Here is a 10790-nt window from a genome sequence, read left to right on the forward strand (position 1 = left end):
GAATTTCAGACCCCTCCATGATTTCTAAGTGGGAGAACTTGCAAAATCGCAGGGTGTTCATATACTTCTGTTCCTCACTGTATCCCCATTTAGACTACCCAAAATCTATTCAAACACATCTCCACAGTGTTAGAGACAATGTGGAGAATTGGGTACCCTACACCATATTATTTGGTCTTGCAAATCCATCAAATCTTTTTGGAACGGCATATTTAAAATAATCTCAGAATTCTCTGGTAAACCAATAACTCCCTCCCCGAACCTGGCGCTGCGACATATAGGTATTGACAGGTTTCCCCCAGAACTCCAAACTATTATTATACACCTCCTGTACGCAGCTAAGAACAATATAACTAGTCTATGGAAAACTATAGAATCCCCTTCTCTAGCAAGAGTGATCGCCAATCTTAATCTCCAATGTGAAATGGAACGGAAATTCTCTAGCTCTAATCTTTCATATAACAAATTTTACAAAGCCTGGCATATGTGGGCACTTCACCCAAAATGCACAGTTCAAATTTGATGGCATTTACCTTTTTCCTTTGGAGTACAACTAACAATCATATAAAAACAACCTAGCTAATTTGACTGGTATGTTTAGTTATTTTGAATCCAGAAATTGCAATGGTTACTCTCTCCCTTTTCCCCACCCTTTCACCTCCCCCTAATTCCCCCCCCTCCCATCCTCTCCCCCCCCCCCTTTCCCATCCCCCTATCTTCTCCCACCTCCTTCCCCCTATGGTTCATACTGCCTTAATCAAATACTATTATTGCATCATCAATACTATTCATGTATGCTCATGCACTACTGTAAACCTATGGATGTCCTTATTCTTGTCTACCTTGTTAAATTAAAATCAATAAAAACGAGTTGAATATAAGAAGGACAGGTAACAGGACAGCTGTTAATGTAATCAGTACACTACTAAGGACTGGTTCTATGGAAAGATGTTGTCCAGGAAGAGTTGGGCATCAGTGCAGGGAATAAACATTGAACATTAATTTTCTGGCTAACCATTCTCTTCCCAGTAGATCACCAGATTTCTTTTTTCAGCATCTCAGATTAAAGTAAATTCTAAGCCTTCTCACCCTTACACTATCACAGCAAACAAGTGCTGAAAAAAATAGTGTAGTGGTAAGTAAAAAGAAAAACAGACAAGAATTGTAGTAGCAATAAGAATTACCATATTTTATATTACGACTTCATTACGGCTGCCCACTCCTTAATAACCAGTACATACTTTGACCATTAATTAAATTCCAGACGCATTTAATTATTTTTTTTCCTTCTGTGAATTTCTTTGAAGGTACTTTTATGTGGCATTTACCGAGTATTTTTGATATTTGTGGTAAATACTGCATACTAGCAATAGTGAATTGACATTTTCAGTATCGAATGAGATACGTGGTCACGTGACCAACACAATGCACGTGATAACCTTTAGTGAATTGTCCCCAATAATTCTATAGTGTAGGGGGGGGTTTATAATACAAAGAATAACAATAATAATTATGGCCTATCTGTGTGTTTTTATTTGTAATACACACATGTGGGAGGAATAACCTGTGACCCTTTCTGTCAGGAACATATGTTTCCTCCCACAGATGCCTGTATGCATCCTTGAAAAGCATTCCTTGCTCTTCACTTCAGCCCTTTCTTTGCACATCATAGTGATATTTTGCTGCTTCTTATCACTTATCACTTTGATAATTCAGCCACTCAAACACTAATTCAGCCACTAAACCGAGCAAAATCCTCTCGTAATAAAAGAGGTATAGACTCCAGAAAGAGAGATATCATATTACCCCTGTACAAATCATTAGTAATACCTCATCTGGAATATGCAGTTCAGTTTTGGGCACCAATTCCCAAAAAAGAACATTGGGGAACTTGAGAAAATACAGAGGAGGGCAACTAAACTGATCAGAGGCATGGAGGAGATTAGCTATGAGGAAAGATTAGAGGAACTGAATTTATTCTTTCTTGAGAAGAGGAGATTAATGGAGGATATGATCCACATGTATAAATACATCAGTGGTTCATATACTGTAGTGAACTCGGTGTAGAGCTATTTACCCTGAGGTCATCACAGAGGACAAGGAGGCACTCTTTACGTCTGGAGGAAAAGAAAGGTTTCTTCAAAGTGAGAGCTGTGGAATAGGCTCCCTCAAGAGTTGGTTCTGGCCAGCTCAGTGGATTGCTTCAAAAAAGGCCTGGATTGTTTCTTAGATACACAGACTATAACTGGATACTAACATTTATGTATAGGTAAAGTTGATCCAGGGAATATTTGCGATTGCCTCTCAGGGGATCAGGAAGGATTTTTTTTCCAGCAGGAACAAATTGGATCATGCTTTGCTGGGTTTTTTTTTATTCCTCTGGATCAACTCTTGGTATAGGATTATAACTTTTTTTTTTTCTGTGGTTTAACAGGATGGATTTTTGTCTTTTTTCAGCCAGACTAACTATGTAACAGGTTAAAACTTTTCTCCAGTGGTGATAAAAATATCACAGTGATGTGCAGAGAAAAGACAAACAGTGATAATGCAGGCATTATTCAAATTTATTGAATGGTCACCTTAAAGAATATATAAACCAAACATTTCATATTTCTGATATGTTCCTTCTGTACCATGTACTTGTATGAAGAAGTATCCTGTTCTCTTTGTGTTGCTTCCTTTGTATGAAATCCCTGGAAATCCTGCCAGTCCCTTTGCTTTCCTATTAAAACTGACTACACTAAGCATAAGAGCACAGTGTGGTCAGTTCTCTAGTTATGCTGGGAACTCAGCCTGCTCTCCTGCAATGATCAGGCTTGTACTAACACCCCCCACACACACACATACAGACTTTCACTTGTAAGACCAATGTGCTGCTGTTCCTCCTCCCTCAGCTCTTATGCAGCCGAGAGCAGGGAAATATGATCACTTTTAAAAAAGGGTAAAAAAAGATATTTATGTTTTCATTTCTATACACACATGGTTTTCCTGTTATTTCTATTTTAAACTGTATGGTTGTTTTACAATGTGAGGGCTTACAATCACTTTAATGTACAGGCAGTACACAGACACTTTAAAGACTTCAAAGATTGTAAAATACCTGGGCAAAGCTTGGATGATATTAATTCATATGTTACTACCCAAAAACCTTTTCACTTAAAATATAGAATAGACCCCTTCTCAGAAGTAGTATGCTTTTTGTTGTTGTTGTTTAAAGATGGCAATGTTATTACTGTCTATCAACTTTTTGTTGGGGGGAGGGGGGAGGGAGAAGGGATCAGGTTCTATTCAGTTTTCTTTTGGTAACCACAATCAATGCTTATTTTTTTTTTTACAGTACAAGATATTGGTCAGGAAAGAGTTGTTTTTTTTACTACTTTTAGGATCTGATTGAAGAAAAAATTAAGCAGGGGTGTGTAAATGTGATCAATGACAGAGACATGTATTTCATTATTCTGTAAAATATAGAAATACTTTGATGACAAACTGCAAGTAGTACCACTTTTTATCAGTAGAGAGTAATAGAAAACCAGTAATTGTTTTGGGCACAATACTTGCTTCTATAACCACTTTAATAAAGAATTTATAAAAAACTGGAATGATCTCAGAGACCTTTTTACAACTGGAGTTTTGTGAAGATGAATTAGGTGTCTCCAGTTCAGATTTCAGTCAGCACTTTTTACTCTAGTCAAGCCTTAGAGACCAAAAATGTAACTTGTTTAAAATACTGATATTTTTGCTTTTGACCAAAATCATGTGTGGTAAATTTTCCAGCATTCAGCTTCATACCTGTATATATTTTGCAATTTTCCAGCATTCAGCTTCATACCTGTATATATTTTGAAAGGTTTGTAGAGAGATACAGTTGGTGACTGGTTTAGTAGTGAAAGGGTGCCTAAGCAGGTGTAAGGTTGATTGCCAGTTGAGTGTTTAGTCAGAAATGCGAATCAGTGAAGCCAGACAAGGCCTTCCCTCCACAAGAGATTCATGTTCTGCAGGATGCCATATCTGTGTGTGGACAAACATGTAGGGATTATGTCCATGCATGAGAGACTGGTGCTTTGACTTACTGTCTGTAGAGAACTGATCAGGTCACTGATGTCTCCAGTGAAAGAAGATGTTTAAACAGGAAAGGAGCTTGCATAGTCAAAGCTGAGAAACTCAGTATCCAATAGCAATGTTCCTATCCAAGTCCGATTCCACAAGTGAACCAATCAGGAAGGTGTCACTGTACTAGGTCAAGCATAAGCATTCCCTGCTTGATATGTGCATTTCATTTCGTTACAAATTGATTTTCAGAGATTCGGATGTATACAAATCTCCAAATGTACATAGTAACGAATGCCAACAAATCCAAAAAAAGTTATAATGAAATTAACAAATGCATTCATTTCATGAAATAGTAGTTTGGGCCCATGGGGAAATTAAGTAAATTTTTAAATTTTTCCAATAATTCAGATTCAAGTAAATTTGTGTCAGCCAGTTTAGTTCCACTGTCTAATGCAATTTTTAGGTTTAAAAATTGTGGGACCATTGCATTTTGCATTGTATTTATTCTATTACACATGAAAATATTGAATAGTTTTGATATATGAATAATGAACCTACCTGAAATATCGAAACCAAAAACTAATATATAGCAATCTTCAAAAAAAACCTGCAAAATTTTTGGAATCCACCAGGACAAACAAATATATAAAACAAATGCCAAAGTTGTGAAATGAATTCTGAAAATTAATTAGTTCAGCATAACACTGATAATTCAATGAAAGTACCTGTCAGGGCTCCAGGTATGACCAGAGGTGTGTGGACTGACACAGGGAAACGCAGGCTTCAGGTATAGTGTTAACAAGACATTTTATTTAAGACTAAACAACACAAACGCAGTGCAAGGTAAACATAACACAGTGCAAACAACCCAACCTCCAACAGATAACCATATATACAATCAAACGTAGTCGGGCAGGCCGGGTCGGTAGCAAACGGGCAAACAGGGTACCAGGAGCGAGCGGAAGAGTGGTCGGGAATAGCCGAGGTCAGGACAGGCGGAGTTCGTTAAGAGTCGGGATCAAAGCAGAGTCAGGATCAGGCAGGAAGCAGACAGGATGCAGGTACAGGGGCTCATGGGAAACATACACCAAGGCACTGACTGCAGGTCTGGCCATTCCTTAAATACATCTCCTGCAATCAGCCTCAGGTGATGGCTGATTACAGGAGTGAGCTTCTGGTTGCTTAGAGCACCCGCTGGCCAGCCCTGGTACTGCAGCCCACACGGCAGATGAGTCCCACCACTAATGGTGAGTCCATTCCTGACAGCACCACTCTGAAATATTTGAGTCTGAAATTAAGTTTTATTCCAAACATTACTTGGGTACAAAAATCCAATGTGTTTCCCAAAATATATAACATTTTCCAATTTGAATGTATAAAAGTAGATGAAAATTGAATCTGTAGCAGAGCACATAATCAGTAGCTGATTCGAAATGAAAGTAACACACCAAATATTTAAGTCCTAAATTAAGTTTTATTACAAATATTAATTGGGCACAAAAGCCAGTATGAAACATATATTATTTCATACAAAGGTTGCCTAATTTGGACATTTCATAATTTAGTATCAAGACTAGAGCTAGACATAGATATTCAAGGGCACTTGCGTGTGCACAATTGGATGGCTGAGAGGTTTTTTTTTGTTTTTTTTTTACAATTTTAATGAATTTTATTTAATATAAACACTCTGATAAAGTGTGTGGAACAAAGTGGCATGTGAACAGCAACACACCTGGAATTGGCTTTATACCAGACAAAACCATAGTTGTCAGCTGAAAAATCCAGCCAATTGCTAATTTTCCCTGAAATTGATAAACAGGCATATCTACTGTTTCCCATAAACATGAAGACCTTTGTAAGTTCTGGTCAAAACTGATTTGTTTAAGGGTCAGTCATGTCACTTCTACAAAGGAATGTGCTAAGTGCTGTGATAATGCTAAGAATATACTACTAATCAGGAATATTTTTTATGATCTGTCTACTCTAATGTGAATTCTGATTACTGTGGGTAAATGCTCCTTGTCTCACTGCTCATTTTATTGTGTTATTGAAGTCATGTGATTTGCTGAATGAATATCAGTCAATGTTTTTCTATGTGTGCTTTGTGTACTGTATACCAGTGTCATTATGACTTCTGAGCCCTTAGTGTACACAGAAATAAGGAACATTTTGACCATTGAAGACATTTGACATAGACGATTTCCAAGAAATTTAAGACCAAGATGATTCATAAAGACTAACTAAAGAGCAAAGACAGATAAGTGGAATAAGCTGTTATATTATCACAGTATATGCTATTGCCATGTAAAATCAAAATCAATACAGAAAGGCAGTGACTTAACATATGACAAAAACTCATTGCTTGGCAGGTTTATTTAAAATGAATGAATTAAATAGAAACGTTTGAAGACAGTTATTTCATGATATGAAGAAATTATTATTTTTACTTTAGAGTTGAATATGAATAATTACAATCTTTAGCCCTTTCTTATGTAGCATACAGTTCTCTGGTACTTCTCCACACCCTCCTCTGATGAGTTATATCATTTTTTTTTCAATCAATAGGTTTAAGTGAAGAGGCTTTCTAGGTTGGAAATAACTGGACATCCAATTAAAATGAGCTACCTCTTCAACATGACTGAAGTAGGAAGATGCAGTAAAGGCAGATTTTTAGAAATAATGAGCTTGAAATTTGCTTAAGCATTTATATGACTCCATTAACTTTCATACTCTTACAGAGTTCACCCAGAGTATGCACACTGCACTGCATGTGCACAACAGGCAATGTACACTGTACAATGTTGCATACAGGAATACAGAGGAGTTGGACAAAATTATGGAAACACCAGGTAAAAGAACGAAAATCGTTACCTAATATGGTTTTGGGCTACCTTTGGCATCCAAGATGGCCTGAATTCTCCTGGGATTTGACAAATATTGGATGGTAGATAATGTAATCGGATACCACTCTTCATGCAAAAATTTTTCCAGGTCTCGTAGAGATGCTGGAGGCAGAAAACAAGCCTGAACCTTGTTCTCCATAATAGACCAAAGTGGCTCTATGATATTGAGGTCCAGCAACTGGGCACATGGGGAAGGTACAAGACTTCATCTGCATCAAACCAAACCAGTTGTGTGAATCAGAGCATTATTGTCTTGGTAAATTGTGCTGTCTTTAGGAAACCATAGGGTGCACATTGTCTTTTCGAAATTTGTGCATGGTTGCTGACAGTGACTCTACCTTTCAAGGTGGTGATGGGGTCTGTAGAATACCAAGATATGGCTGCCCAAACCATGATTGCAGCCATATCGGTTGTCGGGAACAGTGTGAAGCTGTATACATCAGATCATATTACAGTATTCAATTGACTGATATTCCATGATTTATGGGTGTTGCACCACTCTCTCCTCTTGTGAGCAATAATATCAGTCACTAGTGGTTTGGCAATTGCAGTTTGCCTGTGAATATTTTGCTTATGGAGTTCCCTCCACACAGATTTTGTGGACACAGACTTTGGAAGACTGAGATTGAACTCTGCAGCCACTTTTGCAGCAGTTGTTTTCTTATTCCGGGTCACAATCCTCTGCAATGTTCTTTTGCTCTTTCGGTCAGTTGACCATGTCACCCGTGCTTATGCTTATCAGACGGCATTTTCCTGGAAACCGTATATGCAGTCATAACTTTTAACACTTCATGACTCCGCAAATAAATTGGCAACTTCAGTCACAGAGACACCAGCTAAGCAGGCTCCAACAATTTGCCCTTTTTGAAACTCCGTAAGCTCTGACATGACTCTGTATTACTAGCAGCTCATGCAGTGAATGACAAAAGTGAGGCTTCCCATCTGTTAGCTACAGTAGGTGTCTCAGCACACAGCGGAAGCAAAATAATGTTGCATCACTTCTGCTTTCAGAACAAAACATGTCATCATATGTCAATAATTTCACACCTGCAAATCATGTAGTGTTTCCTTATTTATGTCCAACCCCTGTATATTGCTAGGAAAAAGGGGAAGGAATGCCTTTTACCAAGAAAACTCCATCCTAACATTTTTTTTAGACATTAGTTTCACTTTAAGAGAGAAGTACGGGTTATTTTTTTTCATTATCTGAATCCTAGTGAGCTGGTACTATGAAAAACAATTTCCTGCCCTCAGAAATGTACACTCTTTCTTGTGAAATAAAAGAAAATACATGTGGGAGGGGCTAAGATCTCCCAACCAGCTTCATCCCGACAATAATATTGGGATCACCCCCTTCTTTCTCCTCTGTATGACTGATATTGGCTCCTCGTAGTATTCCCAAGAGTTTAGCAGTGCTTCAGCTCCTCCTTCCTCCCCCCTTTTTTCCATCTGAGCTTTCTTCACACACATGCAGCTGCTTTCTCCTTTCTCCCCCCTCCCGAAAATGCTGAGCTCCCACTGTGTCAGTGACACAGAGAAGCAGAAGAACGTAAGCCCTGTGGAACTTTGTCAGAAGTTCTCTCTCTCTCTGCAGAGGGGAGCAGGGAAGTGCCTGAAGAACATTTAACTAATGTTTTCTTGTAAAGTCTCCTGGAGTTGCGGCTCCCACAGCATAGCATACTTTTGTGTGCCTCCGTTTCTTGTTGACTGTGTGATGTCACATTGCCATGGCAACAGAGGCAAATGACAAGCATGCACATTCCAACCTGTGGCTCGAACTTGAGCCTGTGGGGAAAGCGCAGCCATAGCTAAAAGCTGAAGGAGGAGAGAATGAGAGGTTGGATCCGTAACCGCCCCTTCTAAACTTTCAAACATAAAGTTGACCATTACCTATCTCCAACCTGGACATGGAATGGGGACAGCAAAAATGGAGCAATGTGTAAGAAAGAAAAGCTGTTCTGTGGTGAGGTTAGTTAGTGCTATTTATTTGTACTATCCCATACTTCACCTTTAAAAATGGTCACCACGATTCCTTTGGGCATCATCTGGTTTAAACAAAGGCAGAAATGGAGGGGTATAGATGTTTCAGATGCTTTGCCACCACCTACTAACCGTGCTAACAATTTAGTAATTTAAACTTGATCCTCCTCCTCCCAACATGCAATGTCCCAGTGCTGACAGGCATACAAATGGTGGGACACCTCAAAGCTATAGTGCTCTAATGCACTATATGAGGAATGATGAGGAATAGACTAGGCAGAAAAGATATAAAAGGTATACTTGAAAATCAAGAATCTGGGAGAGGCTCCTGCCATTTATAATGGTATACTACTGTGAACAAAGCTACTGTAATTTTTCAGCACAGGGCTGCTTATGCAAATAACATGTTCCATGTAATCTGGGAAACTATCATACAAGGAACATATTTTTATTGGGCCAGGATGGCCACATTAGCAAAAATGCATATTATTTCCTTGCTATAAATGACATACCAGTTGTTTTCCAGACAGTCACATAACAAGTGGGATCCTTCCTCTTCTTGTTTGGTGTCAGCAATGGGTAGTGCTTACCACTGTATAGAATGGCACTCACGTAGTGAGGCATGAGTGCCATTCTGACCAGCAGTACTGTAAGTCCAGTGTAATAGTACACCTCCTAGGTAATTAAATTTTTCTTATTAAAAAAAAAAACAACATAGCAGGGAAGCTTTCTTTGTGCCTAAACATTTATATTTTAGTATAGTACCCAGTTTGTGCATGATTATATGACCTAAATTGCCTTTTGATAAAGCACCAATGCCAGTGCATTTGTCAACTACTTTTTATTTATTCTTTTTAATGCAGTGTAATACAATTTTCCACCATCACAGCTGATCAAACTTTCTAGCACAGAATGAAAAATAGCTTGAAATCTTGCCATAAATAAAAGATTTATTGATGCTATTGATGAATATTAGAGAAAAGTATGAACTTGTTTCATAGCCGTAAATTAGATAGAGTTTTTCATTATAAAGATGCACCTTTAAGAAGCCTCTGAAATGATAATTTAAGCTGCAGCCTATACATCAGACATAAGCAACAAGCAAATAATGTCAACATTGGATATCAGTGCATCTTTAATACTGAACAGTACCTCCATTCTGTCAAGACAGCAAACAGGAATGATTAGCTTAGCTGTAAGTTATATCAAAAACATGAAAATGTCATTTATAGATTACAGTAAGTGAAGGTGCAGCCTCCTATTACTCAGACAAACTTGAAACTTTCAACTTGCAATATCGGTGAAAATAAATTTGGTTGCCTGTTAATCTAAACTATCACAAGATACATGGTTAGGAAGGCAGATGAATCATGAAAGTTCTCTCACAAGAGGAGATATGAGAACACTCGGTTTTTCCACTTGTGTGAAATGGAGACTGACTTATTATATTTAAGCATGTGAAATGCTTCTATTCGTATAATGTAGACACCACATTACTTGATATACAGTATAATACACTTTATGGCTATCATTAACGTTTGCTTGGGGAATGGGAAATTACAATAATACATACTTACTGGGAGCGAAAATATCTACCTTATCTTAGTTACCTGGGGGTGTGTTAAATCTGCATGTGAAGTAGCACACCCTTCCTGAAAAAGTGACATTAAAAAAAAAAATACAACTACTGCTGCAGTTCTCCCAAGCATTTCTTCTGCTAGTAAATAAAGTGGCCATGGTATCCTGGGTGATGTCATTGACCAAATATGGGGAATTATCATAGTGTGACGAGAAAGCATTGTCATGACAGCAGGTAATTTGGTGAGTGCACAGTTTGGCCATACCTGTTGGTGGAAT

The sequence above is a fragment of the Staurois parvus genome, unplaced genomic scaffold (assembly GCF_062004578.1).
Source record: "Staurois parvus isolate SC_StPar_1 unplaced genomic scaffold, SC_StPar_1.0 ptg000634l, whole genome shotgun sequence".
Taxonomy (NCBI): Eukaryota; Metazoa; Chordata; class Amphibia; order Anura; family Ranidae; genus Staurois; species Staurois parvus.